This window comes from Propithecus coquereli, unplaced genomic scaffold, assembly GCF_000956105.1.
Source record: "Propithecus coquereli isolate 6110/MARCELLA unplaced genomic scaffold, Pcoq_1.0 Scaffold65, whole genome shotgun sequence".
Classification (NCBI taxonomy): domain Eukaryota; kingdom Metazoa; phylum Chordata; class Mammalia; order Primates; family Indriidae; genus Propithecus; species Propithecus coquereli.
The window spans coordinates 7,829,558-7,849,714 of NW_012152507.1; positions in this window are offsets into that span (position 1 = coordinate 7,829,558).

Below are 20,157 nucleotides of genomic sequence, written 5' to 3' on the forward strand. Positions count from 1 at the left end.
ATTCATGAGATTGAGAGTGTTAAATTTTGCAATATCAGAGGAAAATAAAATTACCGAACAAGCTGTTCAATTAATCAATACTGACGACAAATCACATCAGACAGAGAAACGAGTTGAGCCCTCAACATTAACTACCCTGAGAGAGCTTCATTGTGTAGGATATAACAGTGATGAAGTGTTTGGGACAATCTTGGGAATTCTGAAGACCTGAAATGTTCCAGAACAAGTAACAATGCTCACAGACAAACAGATCACCCCTTCCTACCACACCTGTGTCAGCTGAGATTCTTTTTGTTGGAAGTGACGGACACTAATTTAAGCCTGCTTAAGTAAAACATGGAAATTTATTACAAGAACACCACACTTCCTCAGAACTCAAGATCACGTGTTTGAGGCTTATGATACTAAAGTCTCTATTTTTAAGCATACTTTGCATAGATGCTTTCTAAGGAAAAGGGAAGAGGCTGGAGTAAAGAAGAGATAGCTCAAAGGAGGACTCTGGGTAGAAACATCTAAACAGATCTGTTTCTGAGTGCACAAAGATGCAATCTAAGGGTTCCCACTTAAGTGGGAAGACTTGGTCAAGGATGGAGATTGCTAAATCACTGCAGTTTTATAAATGAGGGCAAAGGAGCCAGCCAATTCTAGGCATTATGATAATATGATTTCATTTCTACCAACAGATTGGGGAGGCCTCAGGACATGAGTTACACGTATACTAGGAATGTGATACAAAAGACGGGGGGGGGAAATCTCCACACACCAGTGGAGAACACAACATGAGATTTCTGCACCAAAGCTGCCCGCATCAGTGGCTTTGGCACAATGAAATAGCTTTAGTACTGGGGAAAGCAGGGGGCAGGAGGGAGGAGGGGGCCAAGGCAAGAGCCCTGGGCAGCAGCATCTGCTTCTTTGGCACTGGGCAATTTGGCAGCAGACCTTACCCTAGGCAGCAAAGCTGGGGATGGAAAGAAGTAAAATGATAGTGTTTGGGGGTGTATGTTCTGGTGAAGTACTCTGAGGATAACTCAGAAGTAATCAGCAAAGACTGCAGGTGTCTGGGGTGAATGATGCAAAACAAAAAGAATACCATATTTGAATATAGGAGGAAAAAATGGCAGATTAGTGCTGACCTCCTGGCTCTCTGCTCCCAGAGTAGGAGGTGAAGAACGTGGACAGCTACACACGAGTGGATTGCTCTCCCACAAGAACAGTATCTTGAATCTACAGAGAAAGAGCGTGGGACAAGCAGCACTGGAAAAAAAAAAAAAAAAGGTGAATTGGAGAATCCACCACAAAGTCTGGAGAGTGCAAGATATACAATAGGGAATAGACTGTGGAACGGCTGCACCCGTGGGCCGGTCAGGGCAGTGTGGTCTGATCCACAGGAGGACGACTCTTCCTCCACTGACCTCCACATCCACTCAGGCAGGGAAGCGCCTGAAGTCAGTGCTAAGTTGTGGCACGGGATGACAGGCTGTGTGGAGAAGAGACAAAAGTGGGAAACATTTTGAACTCTCCAGTGCTCTGTGTTAGGTCCGCACTGGGCAGGGGAGGGACTGGTCTGAGCGGACACTTCCCAGGTCTGCAGGAGGGAGTTTGGAGACAGGCACCTCACCTCTGGTGGTCCGTGGGACCAGAATAAAGGAGATGAATGCTGAAAGGGAGGCTCTGCCCCTGGAAACCACTGAAGATTTGGCTGGCGCTGGGTGGGAAAGAGAGTGCAGGACCCTCTACTGGACTGACGTGAGACTGTGGGTCAGGGAAGCAGTGGGGACAGCCTGCCAAACCCAGCACGCACTGCCCCTGCCAAGCAGTCACCTGCAGTGCTGGCTCTCTGGTGGGTAGCTGCCATTTTGGGGGTTTGGAGTTTAGAAACACTGTGGCACGTTGTGGTTCTGGGCATCACCCCTTCTCCAGCCCAGCAGGGCAAGCTCAGGCAACAGCATCAGGCAACACCCCTGCCTCTGCCTGGCAGAGCAGGCCCCGCCCTTGGAGGAGGGAAGTAAAGAGAGAAGCCACTTTCTGAACATTCCTCCCCCAACCCAGCCGCTTGCCTTTTCATGCTGGCAGGACTGGCTCCACCCCTGGAGGTGAGGAGTGAGGAGAAAAGTTGCTTTCTGGGCTGAGTCCCATGGCGGCCTCAGGCCGCGCTCCTCCTCTGGCCCGGCCGCTTATATTTCGCGCCAACTAGACAAACCCCTCCCCTGGAGGGGCGGAGTAACAAGAGAAGCTGCTTCCTGGGCTGAGTCCCATGGGGGGCCTCAGGTAGGGTCCCTCCCCTAGCCCAGCAGCTTGACCTCAACAAATTGAAAAAAATAGAAATTATACTATGTATCTTCTCAGATCATAGTGGTATAAAATTAGAGTTCAGTTCCAACAGAAACACTCACCACTTCACAAAGTCATGGAAATTAAACAATCTATTGTTGAATAACTATTGGGTCAAGGAGGAAATACAGAGGGAAATCAAAAGATTCTTTGCACTAAATGATAATGGGGACACAAGTTATCAAAACCTGTGGAACTCAGCAAAAGCATTCCTGAGAGGAAAACTAACAGCATTAAATGCTCACATCCAAAAACAGAAAGTTCAAAAAACAACAAACTAATAAGTAGTCTCAAGAAACTGGAAACGGAAGAGCAAATCAAGTCCAAACCTAGCAGAATAAAAGAAATAACTAAGATCAGAGCAGAACTAAATGAAATTGAGAATAAAAGAACTATACAGAAGATCAACAAAACCAAAAGCTGGTTTTTCGAACAGATAAACAAAATTGACAGCCCTCTTGCTAGATTGACAAGAACTAGAAGGGAAAGGACTCTAATAAACTCAATTAGAAATGAAAAAGGAGAGGTCACAACAGACACCACAGAAATATAAAACATTATCTTTGAATACTATAATAACCTATATGCCCAAAAACTACATAATGTGGAGGAAATGGACAAATTCCTGGAAACATACAACCTCCCTAAGTTCACGCAGGAGGAAATAGAATTCCTGAACAGACCAATATCAAGCACAGAAATTGGAGCAGCAATTAAAAACCTTCCAAAATGGAAAAGTCCCAGAACAGATGGGTTCACTTCCGAGTTTTACCAAACATACAAAGAAGAGGTCATACCTATACTACAGAAATTATTCCACAACATTGAGAAAGATGGTATCCTCCCCAACTCATTCTACAAAGACAATATCACCTTGAAACCAAAGCCAAGAAAGGACACAACAGAAAAAGAAAACTACAGACCAATATCCCTCATGAATATAGATGCAAAAATCCTCAAAATAATTTTAGCAAATTGAATCCAACAGTATATCAAAAAAATAACTCACCATGACCAGGTGGGCTTCATTCCAGAGATACAAGGCTGGTTGGACATATGCAAATCTATAAATGCAATACACCACATAAATAAAAGCAAGAACAAAGACCATATGATTCTCTCAATAGATACAAAAAACCATTTGACGAAGTCCTGCATACCTTTATGATAAAAACTCTTAACAAAATAGGCATAGACAGGACATACCTTAAAATCATTAAGGTCACATATGATAAATCCACAGCCAATATCATACTGAATGGGGAAAATTGAAACCATTCCCATTTAGAACTGGAACCAGACAAGGTGGCCCACTATCTCCACTTCTACTCAACATAATGCTGGAAGTCCTTGCTAGAGCAATTAAACAAGAGAGGGAAATTAAGGGCACCCAATTGGGGGCAGAAGAGATCAAACTCTCACTCTTTGCTGATGATATAGTATTATATCTAGAAAACCCCAAGGATTCAACCAAGAGACTCCTTGAATTGATAAATGAATTCAGTAAAGTCTCAGGATACAAAATCAATACACAGAAATCAAAGGCATTCATATACACCAATAACAGTCAAGCTGAAAATCAAATCAAAAATGCAGTACCTTTTACAATAGCCTCAAAGAAAATTAAATATCTAGGAATTTATTTAACGAAAGAGGTGAGAGACATATACAGGGAGAACTATGAAATATTAAGAAAAGAAATTATAGAAGATGTAAACAGATGGAAAAATCTGCCTTGCTCATGGATTGACAGAATCAACATTGTTAAAATGTCCATATTACCCAAAGTGATCTACAGAATTAACTTAATCCCTATCAAAGTACCATCATCATTCTTTACAGATCTAGAAAATATAATTCTACGCCTTCTATGGAACCAGAGAAGACTGCATATAGCCAAAGTAATCTCAAGCAAAATGAACAAACTGGGAGGTATCAGTCTACCAGACTTCAAGCTGTACCACAAGGCTATAGTAACTAAAACAGCATGCTACTGGCACAAGAACAGAGATATAGACCTTTGGAACAGGACTGAGAATCAAGAGATGAAACCATCCACATATTGTCATCTAATCTTTGTCAAAGCAGACAAAAATATGCATTGGGGAAAAGAATCTCTTTTCAATAAATGGTGCTGGGAAAACTGAATAACTACATGCAGAAAACTGAAACTGGATCCCCACCTCTCACCTCTTACAAAAATCAATTCACGATGGATAACAGACTTAAATCTAAGGCATGAAACCTTAAAAATCCTAGAAGAAAATGTAGGGAAGACTCTTTCAGACATCAACCTCGGCAAAGAATTTATGAAGAATATCCCTAAAGCAATCACAGCAGCAGCAAAAATAAATAAATGGGACCTGATCAAATTAAAAAGCTTTTGCACAGCCAAGGAAACTATCATTAGAGTGAACAGACAGCCTACAGAATGGGAGAAAATATTTGCTGTCTCACATCTGATAAAGGGCTGATAACAAAAATCATCTAGAACTCAAAATAATCAACAAGAAAAAATCAAACAACCCCTCAATAAATGGGTAAAGGACATGAACAGAAACTTTTCAGAAGAAGACAGAATAATGTCCAGAAAACATATTAAAAAAATGCTCAACATCTCTAATCATTAGGGAAATTCAAATCAAAACCACAATGAGATATCACCTAACCCCAGTGAGATTGGCCTTTATCAAAAAATCCCAAAACAGCAAATGCTGGTGAGGATGTGGAGAGATAGGAACACTCTTACACTGTTGGTGGGACTGCAAATTAGTACAACCTCTGTGGAAAAGAATATGGAGATATCTCAAAGAGTTAAAAATAGAAATACCATTTGATCCAGCAATTGCACTATTAGACATCTACTCAAAGGAACAAAAGACATTCTATAATAAAGACATCTGCACTCGAATGTTTATGGAAGCACAATTCACTATTGCAAGGATGCAGAAACAACACAAGTGCCTGTCAATCCATGAGTGGATTAATAAAATATGGTATATGTATACAATGGAATACTACTCAATTACAAAAAATGATTGTGTTCTAGCACCTCTTATATTTTCCTGGATAGAGCTTGAGCCCATCCTCCAAAGTGAGGTAACACAAGAATGGAAAAATAAGCACCACATGTACTCACCATCAAATTGGCACTAACTGATCGACACTAAGGTGCTCACAGAGTAGTAATATTCCTTGGGATTTGGTGGGTTGGGGTGGGTAAACTCACGACTAATGGACATGGTGAGCATTGTAGGGGGGAAAGGGCATGCTTCAAATCATGGCTTGGGTGTGGCAAAGTCATAACATGTAACTAAAATGTTTGTACCCCCATAATATCCTGAAATAATAAAAAAAAAGAATACCATATTTGTACTGCCTCTGATCCTGTTATTTTTTACCTCTTACCTAGTGTGGCTTGGGAAACATGTTGTATGCATCACTAGAAATATGTGAATACATCTCTCTATCTCTATATCTATGAAGTTCAATGAATATTGCCTCTTTGTCATAGTATTTCATGGTACATAGCAGTAGGGAAGTTGTTTTGTGCATTTGTCTGCCCTAGCCTGAACCTTCTGATATATTGTGGGAGTTCAATAAACCCTTGCTGGTTATGACCAAGGTCCTGATGCCTCACATATATGTGATCCCTTCTGCGTTATTTCTATTCTCAGTAAAGGATTCTACCCATGATATTAGTGAAGATGTCAGGAAAGTATACATATGTAATAAAGCAACAAAGATCTTTTAAAGCCAAGAACACATCTATGGTATTCATTTTAAAAGACATGCCTCATGTTATATAATACTTACATTCCTGAAAAGTGAACACATTATAATGAGTTATATATAAAGGCAGATGGTATTTAAACACTGATCATTTTTTAAAGGCTAGAGTGGATTTCATTTGAAAGCCTCTAATTAATTTTTTTGTAGAGTTGTATTGCCTCCTTAGTAGGTCTGCAGAAAGGGGATAGTGCAGCAGAGTGAAAAGAGCATGGGTTTAAAGCCAAATAGGCTAGGAATCAACCTTTACCGACAATTAACTATTAATAGCTCTGTGACCTTAAACAAGTTTCTTAGATTTGTTGAGCTCAGTTTTCTCATCTGTAAAGTGGGGCTACTACTGATCTCACAATTTACTGTGAGAAACCATGTAAAGGACTTGTACATAGTACATAGATACATGTATAAAGATAGAGCTATAGATAGATATACAGATAGACAGAATGTTTTATATTTCTCTCTATGAAATTTTCAATGCCTTTTCATAACACTATGTCATTGGTCTGTTTTATAGGTACTGAAATAATTTCAGAGTTACTAAAGGTCTGAATTAAAGTTATACAGCAAAAAGTGATGGGCCCAGGACCAAACTGCAGGCCTCCTGGCTATAAATTCTGTACCATCTGCAACACAGCAGATATATATGTACATATATACATGTATATGTAGGTAAACACACCTACATCTCTCTTTCTCCCTTCTATATATGTATATATTGCACCCATATTTCTTTGTTTCCAAAGAAAATAGCATTTTTTAAATTTTTAAAGTATATGTATAGAAATAAAAGTCAGAAAAAACTGTGCAACACAGTCAAGCAAACCATCACACACTGGAATATTCTGGATAAGAACTATTAAATTTATACTTTTCACCCATTTTTTAATTTTACTGAAATTGGCATCTTGGCCTATTATCTCGTTACTGCTTAGATAAAGTTGACAGCTTCACCTCAGTTCTAAATGAATAAATAAATGGACAAGATGTGCCTTTTCTATATTCAGTCCCATCATTCCTACGAAAACCCTACTAAGTGACCAGTCAGTAGCTGCCAAGGGCTCAGAACTGTACTGAGCATATCAAGTAAGATCTTATTGATTGCTTTTCCCTTCATTGGAATGATATACCCAGATTCCTAAAAAATCTTATTTTTTTTATAATTGTACTAATCTTTTAAATCTTAGAAAACCGTTTGCTCAAAATAACAATGAATGCCCAGAGTCAATTTCAGATGCCTTTTCTTCTTTTTTTTTTTTTCTTTTTTTTTTGTGACAGAGTCTCGCTTTTGTTGCCCAGGCTAGAGTGAGTGCAGTGGCGTCATCCTAGCTCACAGCAACCTCAAACTCCTGGGCTCAAGCGATCCTCCTGCCTCAGCCTCCCGAGTAGCTGGGACTACAGGCATGCGCCACCATGCCCGGCTAATTTTTTCTATGTATTTTTAGTTGTCCAATTAATTTCTTTCTAATTTTAGTAGAGACAGGGTCTCGCTCTTGCTCAGGCTGGTTTCGAACTCCTGAGCTCAAACAACCCGCCCGCCTCGGCCTCCCAGAGAGCTAGGATTACAGGAGTGAGCCACTGCGCCCGGCCTCCTTTTCTTCTTTTGTAACATATATAGTCTCACAGATGCTGTGACCATTAGTTGCTGTTTAAGGTTCAATATTTATGTACTGGAAGTTGCAGAATAGGACTCAAATCTACTCAAAACCAATGTGTTTCAATTGCAAGTTTTTTCCCAAGAGGAAATTAGAATAAATTTTGTATGATAAAATCACTGATTTGCATTCTGAGACCTTAGCTGATTTCCCCACTAATGTGGAAGAATTATAGGAAATCATTTCTGGAACGCATTCGTCATTAAGTTTCCTAAAAGATTGCTGTTGAGGGCTTAAAGAGGCCAAAACCCAAGTTAGAACTATGTGTTCCTCAATGTTGCGAACTCTTTGTGTCAAAAAAATCTGTCAGAGTGTTTATCTCCACATAGGACATTAGTTCTTATTTTTAGATTCTCATTAAACCCAGTAAAGCAGGTGTCTGCATAATCTGAAATTTCATTGATATACTTGCTCTGCATATAGCAGCAAAAATTATATTGCTCCTTATTATTGATAATGCTTATGTTAAAAGCAGAATCTTAGAAGTATTTTAATAACTGGATTTAAAACGCTCTTTAGTTTCACAGCAACTAAAATGGTCCAATTCTATTCCTCCAAATGTAGTTTCGAAGAAAAAAAAAAACTCTTTACGAAAATCTTGGCTTAGCACCAATATGCCACTACTGATCTCAAGTGTTTCAAATCGAATAACAGAATTTGAGATTTAGAAATGATCCTTAGACTATCATATGGCCCAACCTACTTATGTTAAGGTGAGCAAATCGAAGTCCAAAACTATCTCTCTTGATCTCATAGCATCGAATAGTGATATGCCCAGTTTTGTGAACAGTCTCAACTCACAGAGATATAAACAGTAAAGTTTTGGGGTTTTTTCCCCCAATAACTGACAGCCCTGTGCTCTGTTGAACACCCCCTCATATCATTTTCCAGGCTGGGGAGCATGATCTCTCAAGGTGTCTGTCTGGCTCCATAACTTTGCAGTCGCTTTCGATAGTTAAAATAGTCACATTTTGGATCTTTAAAAGAGTGTGCTTTTTATTAAGCTTCAATTCTCAAGTTTGACCCAAATCCTTCTTTCTCTTTGCCCTAGCGTAGTCTAAATTCATGACTCTAAAAGCTTGAGAGGAGAGTGAAGAGAAAGAAGAGGGTTAATGTTGTCTCTCCTCTTTATCCCTCTCCATCCTGCTGTCTATCCTCTGATGTTGAGCTATAAAGAAAGGAAAGAGAGACTATGTCTCCTCTTCTGTGCCTACCAATGCTGAGGTTTTCCCCCCTTTCCTATTGGTGACCTCTCCTTTCTGGCTAACATGGGCAGATTAGCTACCCCTTCAGGATTGCTGATATCCAAATACCCTTGGACCTCTCCTTTCTTCTATTCACATTCAATTCCTTGGTGATCTTACCCAGTCTGGTGGCTTTTTAATAACATCTATATGTTAAAAACTCCCAATATGCAACTGTCTAATCATCATCTCTACTCGGATGTCCAATAGGCATCTTAAACTTAACATGCCCATAAAGCCTTCACCACCTGTGGTCTTCCCCATCTCAGCTAATAGCAACTCCATCCTTCTAGCTGCTCAAGCCAAAATTTCAGTCACTTTTTCTTTCTTTCTTCCTCTCATACCCCAAGTCCAATCTTTCCGCAAATTCTGTCATCTCTACCTTCAAACTTGTGTTAAGAATCCAAACTCTTCTTAACCATCCCCACTGCTGCCACCCTCATCTTAGCCATCACTAACTAGCTCTAGCTCTGATTATTGCATTGTCTTCTGATGGATCTGCCTACAGTCTTTCTCAACAAAGCAGCCAGAGTGATCTAATTAAAACATATATGAGATCATTTAGCACCTCTGCTCAAAATCTTGTAAAGCCTCCCTGTTTCATCCAGAATGAGATCTGGAGGCCTTATGCTAGCCTACCATTCCCTACCATGTCTTTGGCCTCATCACATGCTACATTCCTCCTTGCTCACTCTACACCAAACACTCTGATTCCCTGCTTCTCCTCAACAAATATTGCAGGCACATATTTTTTAATTGAGATATAATTTATAAATAATAAAATGTGCAAATCTTAAGTATTCAGTTCAAAGAGTTTCAACAATTATATACACCTTTGTAACCACCATCCACATCAAGATATAGAACATTTCTGTCTCTCAGATCCTTTTCCAGTCAATTTTCACCCATCCTTATAGGCACTGTTTTAATTATTGTCACCATAGATTAGCTTTGCTTGTTCTTAGACTTAATATTAATATAAATGGAATCAAATAGTATGTATTCTTTTGCACCTGGCTTTTTTGACTTAACATAATGTTTTTAAGATTCATTCATGTTGTAGCATGTATTCATAGTTCTTTTCTTTTAATTGATGAATAGTATTCCATTGTATGAATATATCACAGTTCGTTTGTCCATTCTCCTCTTGATGGATATTAGCGATGTTTTCTATTTTTAACTAACATAAATAAAGCCACTATGAACATTAGTGTACAAGTCTTTGTGTGGACATGGTTTTCATTTCTCTCGAGTAAACACCCAGGAGTGGGATTACTGGGTCATAGGCTAAATGTATGTTTAACTTTATAAAGCAACTGTTACCTTCTGGCCTTTGCATTTGCTGTCCCCTTCACCTGTAATGCTCTTCCAATAAATATCTCATGGCTCCCTCATTTGCTTCCTAAAGTCTTTGCCAAAAGTCACCTTCTCAATGAGCTATACCCTACCCAATCCCATTCTATCCTCAACCACAGCCCTAGCACTCTTGCTATCTCCAGATTTTCCCATTGCAGTCTTCACCCTTTAGCATGCTATGTCATAATGACTTGTTTATTATATTTCTTGGCTCTTTTCTCTCAAGGCAATGGTTTTTTTGTTTGTTTGTTTGTTTTTTGGTCTCTGTTATTTATTAATATGTTGCCGTTGCCTAGAACAGGGCCTGACACTCATAAATAATTGTGAAAAGGAGGGAAGAAGGAAGGAAGGAAGGAAGGGAGGGAAAAATGGAGGCAGGGAAGGAAGTCAGAAGCAAGGGGGCAATGTCTGAGGTGTCTCTCAAAATGCCAGGCCATCTCTGCTCTGTGTGACTTCTCAAGTCTCTGAAGCTGCTGAGGTGTTACCCAATTATTCCCAGTGAATTTTAGTGCTCACTCTTGTCTCATCTGTGCTATTTGTGGGTTTTCCAACCTGTTTCTCTTCAGCACATGCAAGGTGTTCTCTTGTGTAAAAAGCCTCTATGTTTTGAGATGGAATTACTAAAATGTCTCACCCATCAGGAGTTAATCTTCTTGGCTTCCACTTTGGTGTGTCTCAATGTGTCTATAAGGTATCCCTTCTCTCCTCCCCTGCAACATGCTCCATCAAATAGAGAGGGGAGTTTCAAGCTTCCTCCCCTCTCCTGTAAGCAGCACCCAAACCTAAGCCCTCTCTCTCCTCCATTTTCTCAGACCTCAAAGATGCTCATATGCTCCATTTCCATTTCCAGCTGAGTAGATTCATGGCTTGTGTTTCTCTTCAAAGCATTAACTACATAGAAGTAGCTATTATTTACTACATTGCCTAGCAAAAAATTCTAGAATGCTACATTTCTTTTGCCCTCTCAATACAAGCTCTCAAAAATAGAACAACAGACCTAGGATTGCTATTTATTTATTAAGTCCTCGGTTTTTGAGAAAATCAAAAATTAGTGATGGGCATGTGTGGGGGCAAAGGGTATTTGGGAAGTCTGTGTTCTTCTCACTCAATTTTTTCTGTGAATCTAAAACTGCTCTAAAAAATAAAGTTTATTAATTTTTTAAAAAGAATTGATGTCTCTACCTTACAGATAACCATGCATTCATCTAAAAATCACTGACTGTTCATTTTCCTGCTGATCCACTACAGTGAAATGTGAACTCATTCCGAATCAAAGCCAATTTCCTCATCAAGTAAGTCAATGTTTACTACTATTACAGTTTAACAACACTGTTTGTCTCAGTAATCTTAAAGTGATTATCAGTGCCTGTTTTGGTCAGGGCATAACCAGGAAAATGCACTTGAAATATTTACACAGAGGGTACATAATGCAGGAAGTTGATTCCACAAAAGATGGAGCTGAGAAACCAAATGAAATGGTGAGAGGAAATCCGTAGCATATCAGGGAGCCACTCCTATGCCTAAGCTGGGTAGTTAAAGGGAAGAGGCGAGGTTACCAGAGTCCAGGTGCCAGGGTTACTCAGCAGAAGCTAGTTTCATGGCAGGCCTGTCAGACAGAGTTAGTGCCCTGGAAAACACATAGCCTAGCCAGAGATAACCCCCCAAAAATGCAAACGAAGAGAAATACCCTGGTATCTCCATTTCTTTCACCCCTCAGTCTCCTACAGGGCTTCCCACTGGCCACATGCAGTCAGAAGGCTGCTGACACATGAACCTGGGAAACAGCCTACAAGGATCAGCCCTTCAAGCAGGGCAAGGAATAGATCTGAGGGTAACAATCAGCACTGTGCCAAAGCGAAAGTAAACATATCTAGCAGAATTTGGAAAATATTCAAAAATTTCTATCAGAGAGATGATTCTCTATATGGTGCCATTTCAGAACATTTCAAAATACATATATTAGCATAAGGAAGTATAAACGGCTTCTAGTTTCAGAAAGAAAGGAAGGAAGGAAGACTACTTAATGGTAAAACGTTATTAGAATAGATCAATACTCAAGCTGAGCATGAAAAAAGTAAAACTTGTTAGATTCCATCCCACCATAATCTTATTCTCTCAGTCTCTTGTGGCACAAAGATTGGTGGCAGTGAAGTGAAGAAAGGTTAGAAGTTTCGATGCTATTTCTGGCTATTCCAATTGCAGGACAGGAAAACAAGAGAAAGACTAACAGTAATAGTTCAGATCTTATCTTGATACTAACCTCGATGGTTTGTCTATTTTTAAAGAAATGAAAGCCGTAAATAAAATTGGAAGGTATAGTTTCTTTTTCTTCTATTTGACATCACAGAGTTATTTCAACAAAAAGAAAAGATTTAGTCTGAAAAATGGTTGTGCCCCCTAAAGTTCAAGAGTTCATATATTTCTTAAGTCTATAATTTACTAGGCATAATGTTATGATGAGACTAACTTAGGCCATTGTTGCATAAGGATTATGATAACTTACTGGCAATAGAGAGTGCCAAGATTTTGGTTCCAAGACATAGGTCCAAGTACCACTTGGAGTACCTTTCCTAGCCATGTATCTTTGGACAAACGACAACTCTGAGCCTCCAGTCATTTGAAATAAAATAGTTATGGTCATGGTGCCACTCCACAGGGTCATTGTGATGATTTGATGAAATAAAGTTCGGTGGCCACTACTGCACAAATGTCGGCTTCTGTTGTTTCCCTTTTTATTTCAGGGACCCAGGAATAAGCTCTTCCTTTTATCTGAGGAAAAAACACCAAACACAAACATTATGTAGTCAGAAGCAACCCTAAAATAGCCACTATATAATTAACCCAGTCTTCAGAAGAGAAAACAATTACAGGATTAGAGAAGGAAAAACACAATTTTCAATGGCTTTTCAATTGCAGCAGCTGAATGAAGACCTGTCAAACTCACTTATGGCACCCAGCTGCATTACTGAATATTCACAGCCCTAAAAAAAATGCCAGATGTATAGGGTTCACCTGGTCTGATAAGCCGTTAAACAAGCTAGCCAGTGATTTTCTACAAAACAGTGGACTAAATAATCAGAAAAAGAAATGAACATCACCTGGACATTTTTTTGTCTTGAAATAATTGATGGAAGGGGTGGGGAAAGATTAGTGTTGTAAGTCTAAGTTCCTGGCAGCAGCTTTCTTATTTAAATACCTCCTGGGAAGGAGTTTTTCTAACCAAATTACTCAGTTCTGGTTTTAGTTAAGTTGCTTTGTCTTCCCCTCTAATTGAGAGCCTGAGAATGATCTATTGCAAACCCACTCACTCTTTTTTCCAGAGGATCCTTTTACTTCATAAAACTACTTTTTCTTTTTCTCATGAAACTACCTCCATGTTACTCCCTTGGAGGAATTTGGCAAAGAATTCATCATGAAAGAAGTATTTATTGAAGATCTACAGCACATCACACACGCATCCTTCCAGGCACCTGTGATACACTAAGTAACAAAGATCTCTGTCCTCAAGGAGCTTGTATTCTAGTGAGAGAGACAGACAATAAACAAGAAACATAAAAAAGAAGCAAATGATACAGTGTGTTAGAAAGTGAGAGGTGGTATGGCTTAAAATAATGAACTGGAGAGCAGGATCAGGAATGCTGAGTTGGCACTGGGGAGAGAGGCAGACAGTTCTCCCCTGTCCCCTCAATGTTCAGCATTCCAATGACTGAGGTTTCTGTAAAGACTGTAGCCTTTCCCCTGAAATAAGTTTTCATACTGGCAAATAATGGCTTTGTTCCCTTCCCGTTCAAACGAGTAATGGAATTTTATATAGCATTTTTTACTCTTTTCATTTCCAGATCTGATTTTGTGGTACTACATATTAGGATACCCTGGCTTTCATATCCATTATATTTCATTAGAGCTAATTTAGCTTCTCTATCTCCAAGTCCTCAATCTTTCCATCTTCTCTTCACAAACAGAATAATTACCAGCTCATGTCCTTTGACGTCAGAACAGTGCAACCACTCTCAGTGTCTTAGCAATTCAATTCTAGACTTTCATTTGATTCCCTGGACCTCATTTGAACTTCCGAGGGTACAATTCTATCTTAATAAAAGACATACTGACTCTGGGCAAATTTGTGAAGCAAGTAAAGACTGGGTGGGAGCTGTTCCAAAATTCACATCTAAGGCTTTTAATCCATTCATTATGGAACTCTCCTTACCATCCTCCCTTCCGGTTAACAGTGCTCAGGTGGCCCCCTGACCTTTGCTTCAAATCTCCCCTGCCCAAAGCTTACATCCCATGCGGCACTACCTTGAGGACATTACACACAGCCAATAAGTCAGTTTTTCATAATAAATAATCCACACACAGTTAATTAATCGAAGAGAATTTTTTTAAGTCAGAGGAAGGGGTTCTGGCTTCATCTTAACCAGCTTTGTATCTCCAGGGCTCAATACATTTCAATACTCATATACATTTGATGGATGAATAAATTAAGGAATGAATGGAAGAGAAATATTAATATTATATGTGAAAATGTAATCCAGGCAGAGAGAAGGAAACAATGTGAATTTTGTATTTAAGTGGTTCAAAATAGTGTTGGGACCATATCTCCCCCATAACCTTCTGCTTCATCCCCTCCTCACACACACTTTCATTTCACAATGTTCCATTTGTCTGTTTGTCTGGCTGTCCCTTCTAATGGACTCTGAGCTCCTTGAGAGGCTACATGTATTTAGCTGTTATATCCTCTGTCACTAATATTCTGAGTAGGGGAACATTTATTTCCCCACTACTTGTTTCCAGACAGAGAGGAGCAGGAATTTCTATTCTCCTCCTCAGAAGAGAAAAACATGGGAGGAACTTGTGATGTCCCTTTAGCCCTTCCTCACTCCTTTGCAGGTGGCTCACTTCATTGGAATTGTGAGAGAAGAGATCAAGCATGCGCATCTCAGTTGTATCGGCCCCTCCTTTTGGACCAGGTTTGCCCTTAGGATGGCCATCTCTGCGCTACCGTGGGGTGAGTGTGTGAGGTAGAATGAAGAGTGAGAGTGTACCGCTTTTCCAGGGCCTGGGTGGAAAGATAAGTCTGCCAGATTTAGGAGTAAAGTCTTAGGTGGCCCATTGGGAATACCATTTCTAAACCACATTCTCTAATCAGCCTTGCCAACAAAGCCAGTTTTCCATCTCTGTCAGATTTCTGCAGCTACTACTGACTCGGCTTTGAATGCAACAGCTAGCACAGGACCTGGCTCATAATATGCATTCAGAAATGGGTGACTTTAATGAAACGGTATTGTCAGAGTCTTTGTGACGCTTGAATGGAAAAGTGAAGAATGAGCTAGATCAGGGCAAGGTCACTCCAATGCTCAGGAAAATGTGGAATCAGCTCTCATTCCAAAACTTGAGGAGTCATTAATTTATTCAGTACTTTAGTGAATAGAATTAGGCTAGGGTGATGAAAAAACATCTCACACTGGCTCTTTGTTTCCTTGTCTCCACTATATCATTAATGTGTGGACCCTGAGCTGGGGCACATCTAAGCAACACTTGTTATTTTTATCTTATGAATTCCCTTCTCAAAGCATGATCTGTGGGTTTCTCCTTGAGCAAGATGCTCTTTGGAAAAAATAAAAGTAAAAAAGGAAGAAATAGAGCATTGTGGTCAAAAGTATGGGTTCTGCAGCCAAAGTGCTTAGGTTCAAATCACAGTAAAGCCACTTGCTCTTTATGACCTTGGAAAAATTATGTAACCATTCCATCGGTCCAAAAAAAAATAAAGATATGTCATAGAATAGTTATACAGATTACATAAAGTAATCTATGTAAAGTATTTAATGTAATAAATAATATGTATATGCTCAATAAGTGCTGGTTTTCTTCTAAGTTTGTTGCTTTTGTCACTTTCCTCTCTTAGAGAATTCCCATGCATGTAAGTGTACTCAGGGATCTGAATAACCCTACACTAAAGAAATGCATTTAACTTTGTTCAATATGGAACTTCCTAAATGTATTTCACCAAAAGCTCTTTTTATATGAGTTTGAAAATTAACTCTTAAAGACCATGCAAAAACTTTGGGTAACACTGTGATAGGATTATGAATTTAACTGAGGGCCACACACACCCCTAGTGGTGATAAAACCCTAAAAGAAGGAGATGCAATTCAGAAATATACCCCCATTGAGCCGGTGGGTCATTTCTGAAGTCTAGTAGCCCAGCTTCCCTTCACCATCTGCCTTTTCATGGCCAGTACTAAGCACAGGCCTTAGTTAACTGAACAGGCAAAGTGGCACCCACAGGCAATAATCTCAGCATTTATTTTGACTCATCATCCAAAGAAATCAGAGATGAAAGCAACATCTAATGGCTGAGAATACATAAATAGCTATTTCCATTCACTTTCAATTACCCTGCAGAGGAATCTGGTCACAGATGAGCTCAGTAAATTCACAATATGTTATCCTAAATAGCCAAGCTGAGCAAAATCACCCATTTTGTTGGAACATTAACCCTCTAAAAACATGCCGACCCTAATCATTTTATGGCTTCACATGCTTAATGGTAAAGATAAGAGGAGGCCTAGGGATGCCCAGGTGTGACCTTCAGTGAGTCAAGTGCAGACAGTCTCCTGATAACATGAATGCAGGTGGTGCTGCCTCAATATTCAACATACGCTAGTGTGGCTGGTGTTCTAAATTCCCATCTGCACTACCTGCATTTCACCAAGGCATCTTGGAGGAAATTCTAGTCATTAGAAAATGAGGGTTATATCTGATTTATTTCTGAATCCCTAGTGATTGGCATAATATCAGACACATGGAAGTCACTCAACAAATAATTTGTTAAATGAAAACTCAAATAAGTGATAGTAAGCAGTTACCTTGAGCAAATACATACATACACAAAGAATGGGCTTCTCTTTTACATTTGTCAGTCTGAAGGGGGATGGGAAGGCTCTCTTTGCTTGATTCTACCTGAGGAGGTATAGTTCTGAAGCGTTGATACTTTTAGAGTATAACTGGCAGAATAATTTAACAATGGAAAGCACAGATTCTGCACCATACTGTATGGGTTTAAATCTTAGATCTCTTAGTAGCTGTGTGACGTTGGGCAAATTAGTTACCCTTTCTGTGTCTCAATGTCTGAGTACACTTACATGTGCCACATAGCAACATTTCAGTCAATGACGGACCACATATGCAAGAGTGGTCTCACAAGGTTATAATACTATATTTTTACCGTACATTTTCTATGTTTAGATATGTTTATATACATACTTACCATTATGTTATGATTGCCTACAGTATTCTGTACAGTAGCATGATGTACAGAGCCTAGGAGCAATAGGCTATACCATCATATAGCCTGGGTGTGTAGTAGGCTATGCCATCTAGGTTTGTGTAAATACAGTCTATGATGTTCCCGTGAAGAAATCACCTAAAGATGCATTTCTCAGAATGTGGCCCTATCATTAAGTGACATATGACTATATACATATACATATATATATACACACACACATATTTGTATACATATTTCAGCATCTGTCTATATACATAAATTTCTTTTAAGATATGTATATATATATATATACACATATCATAAAAGAATGTCTGGTACACAGTAAACATGATATATGCTTGAGCTAGTACTGTTGAAAGATTAGGAGTAGAGCACTAAGGAGTTTATGAATCCATCCCTCCATGTGAATTGCCCTGTCTCAATGCTTTCTTCCCTTTTCTGTATCTCTTAGAACTCACTTCTCACAAGATTAACAGAGCACAAGGAGCCAAAAGCCTGGCAGGGAGTAGTGTATGTTTGACCTTGCCCTCTGCTCAGATCTCTCTGGGACCTAGTAGAAGTGGTGTCTGGTTAAGGACATTAGGTACTGCGTGGCAGACTTGTGCCCTTTGCCTTCCCTTTCCTTCATCCTGTAGATATCTCACTCACATCTCCCACCACCCAGAGCTCATGATAAATTCTAGCCTTGCAAAGCCCCACAACTATACCAAACGAGCTATATCCACATCCTACCTTGGATATTGAATCAGAGTAACATGAATTTATATAACTAGCAAGATGACTGCTACTGGCTGACCAGAGGTCATCGCAGGGAGTCATGCATTGTAGTGGCTTTCTTTTTGCCCAGTGAAAAATGCCTTTTTAAAAATCAATTTAATCGAGGTATAAATTATATACAATAAAGTACACCCATTTTTGAGTGCACAGGTTAATGAGGTTTGACAAATGTATACACCTGTATAACTATCGCCATTGTGAATACATTTTCATCACCCCAAAAAGTTCCTTTGTGCCTCTTGACAGCAAATTATTCCACACGAATCCCCAAGCAGCCACTCATCTGCAACTATAGATGAGTTTTGCCTTTGCTAAAATTTCATATAAATTCACTTTTGTGCATTTACTGTTATTCAGTATGTTTTTGAGAGTCATTCATGCTGCTACATGGTTCAGTACTTTGCTCTCTTTTGTTGCTTAGTAGTATTCCAGTGTATGAATATACTAGAACTTGTTGATCCACCTATTCATGGACATTTGAGTTGTTTGCTGGTTTTGGCTATCGTGAATAAGCTGCTGTGAATATTCATGTGAAATTGTTTGTGCAGATATATGATTTCGTTTCTCTTGGATAGATTCCTGAGCAGGATTGCTAGTCATTTGGAATTGTATGTTTAACTTTATAAGAATATTCCAGACTGTTTTCCAAAGTATTCCACCATTTAATATTCCCATAACTAACTTATGAGTTCCAGTGGCTCTACATTTTGTTAACATTTGGTATTGTCAATCTTTTTAATTTTAGTAATTATAGTTGTTGTGTGATTTCCACATAAATTATAGAATCAACTTGACAATTCCACAAAAAAAAGTATGCCAGATTAAGGTAAAATTCTACATCAAATCAGGGAGAATTGACATCTTAACAATGTGGAGTCTTCCAATCCATGAACATGATATATCTTACCACTTATTTATGCATTCTTTCATTTCTCTAAGCAAGGTTTTATATTTTTAAGGTTTTATAGTCTACAGTCTTAATACTTTTTTTTTAAATTTGTCTCCAATTATTTTATACCTTTTGTGCTATTCTAAATGGAATCACTTTTTATTGCATTTTCCAGTGGTTCATTGCTAGAATATGAAAATACAATTGTTTTTTGTCTACTACTTTGTGAACTTGATAAATCCACTTGTTAGTTCTAGTAGCTTTCTTGTAGATTCCTTAGGGTTTTGTACATACGTGATCATGTCAAATGTGAATAAAAACAGTTTTACCCTTCCTTTCTAATTTGTAATACTTGTTTTGGCCTTGCTTTATTGCGTGGACTAGGACCATGCACTAGGATCAGTGTAATGTTGAATGAAGTGGTAAAAACAGACATCCTTATTACACCCCCAATCTTACATTGAGGTTTTTACCAGTAAGTATGATATTAGCTGTGATATTTTTTGTAGATGCCCTTCATCAGGTTGAAAAGTTCCCTTGTATTCCTAGTTTGTTGAGATGTTTTATCATGAATATGTGTGGAGTATGTCCAATGTTTTTTCTTCTGATGATGATGTTTATATGTTTTTTCTTCTTATTCTATTGATGTGGTGAATGATGATAAAATTAATTAATTTTTTAATGTAAACCAGCTTTGCATTCCCAGGATAAATCTTACTCATTCATTTTGTATGATCTCTTTAATGTATTGCTGGATTCCATTTGCTTATAATTTGTAGAGTAATTTTGTGTCAGTGTCCATGAGGGACATAGGTGTACAGTTTTCTT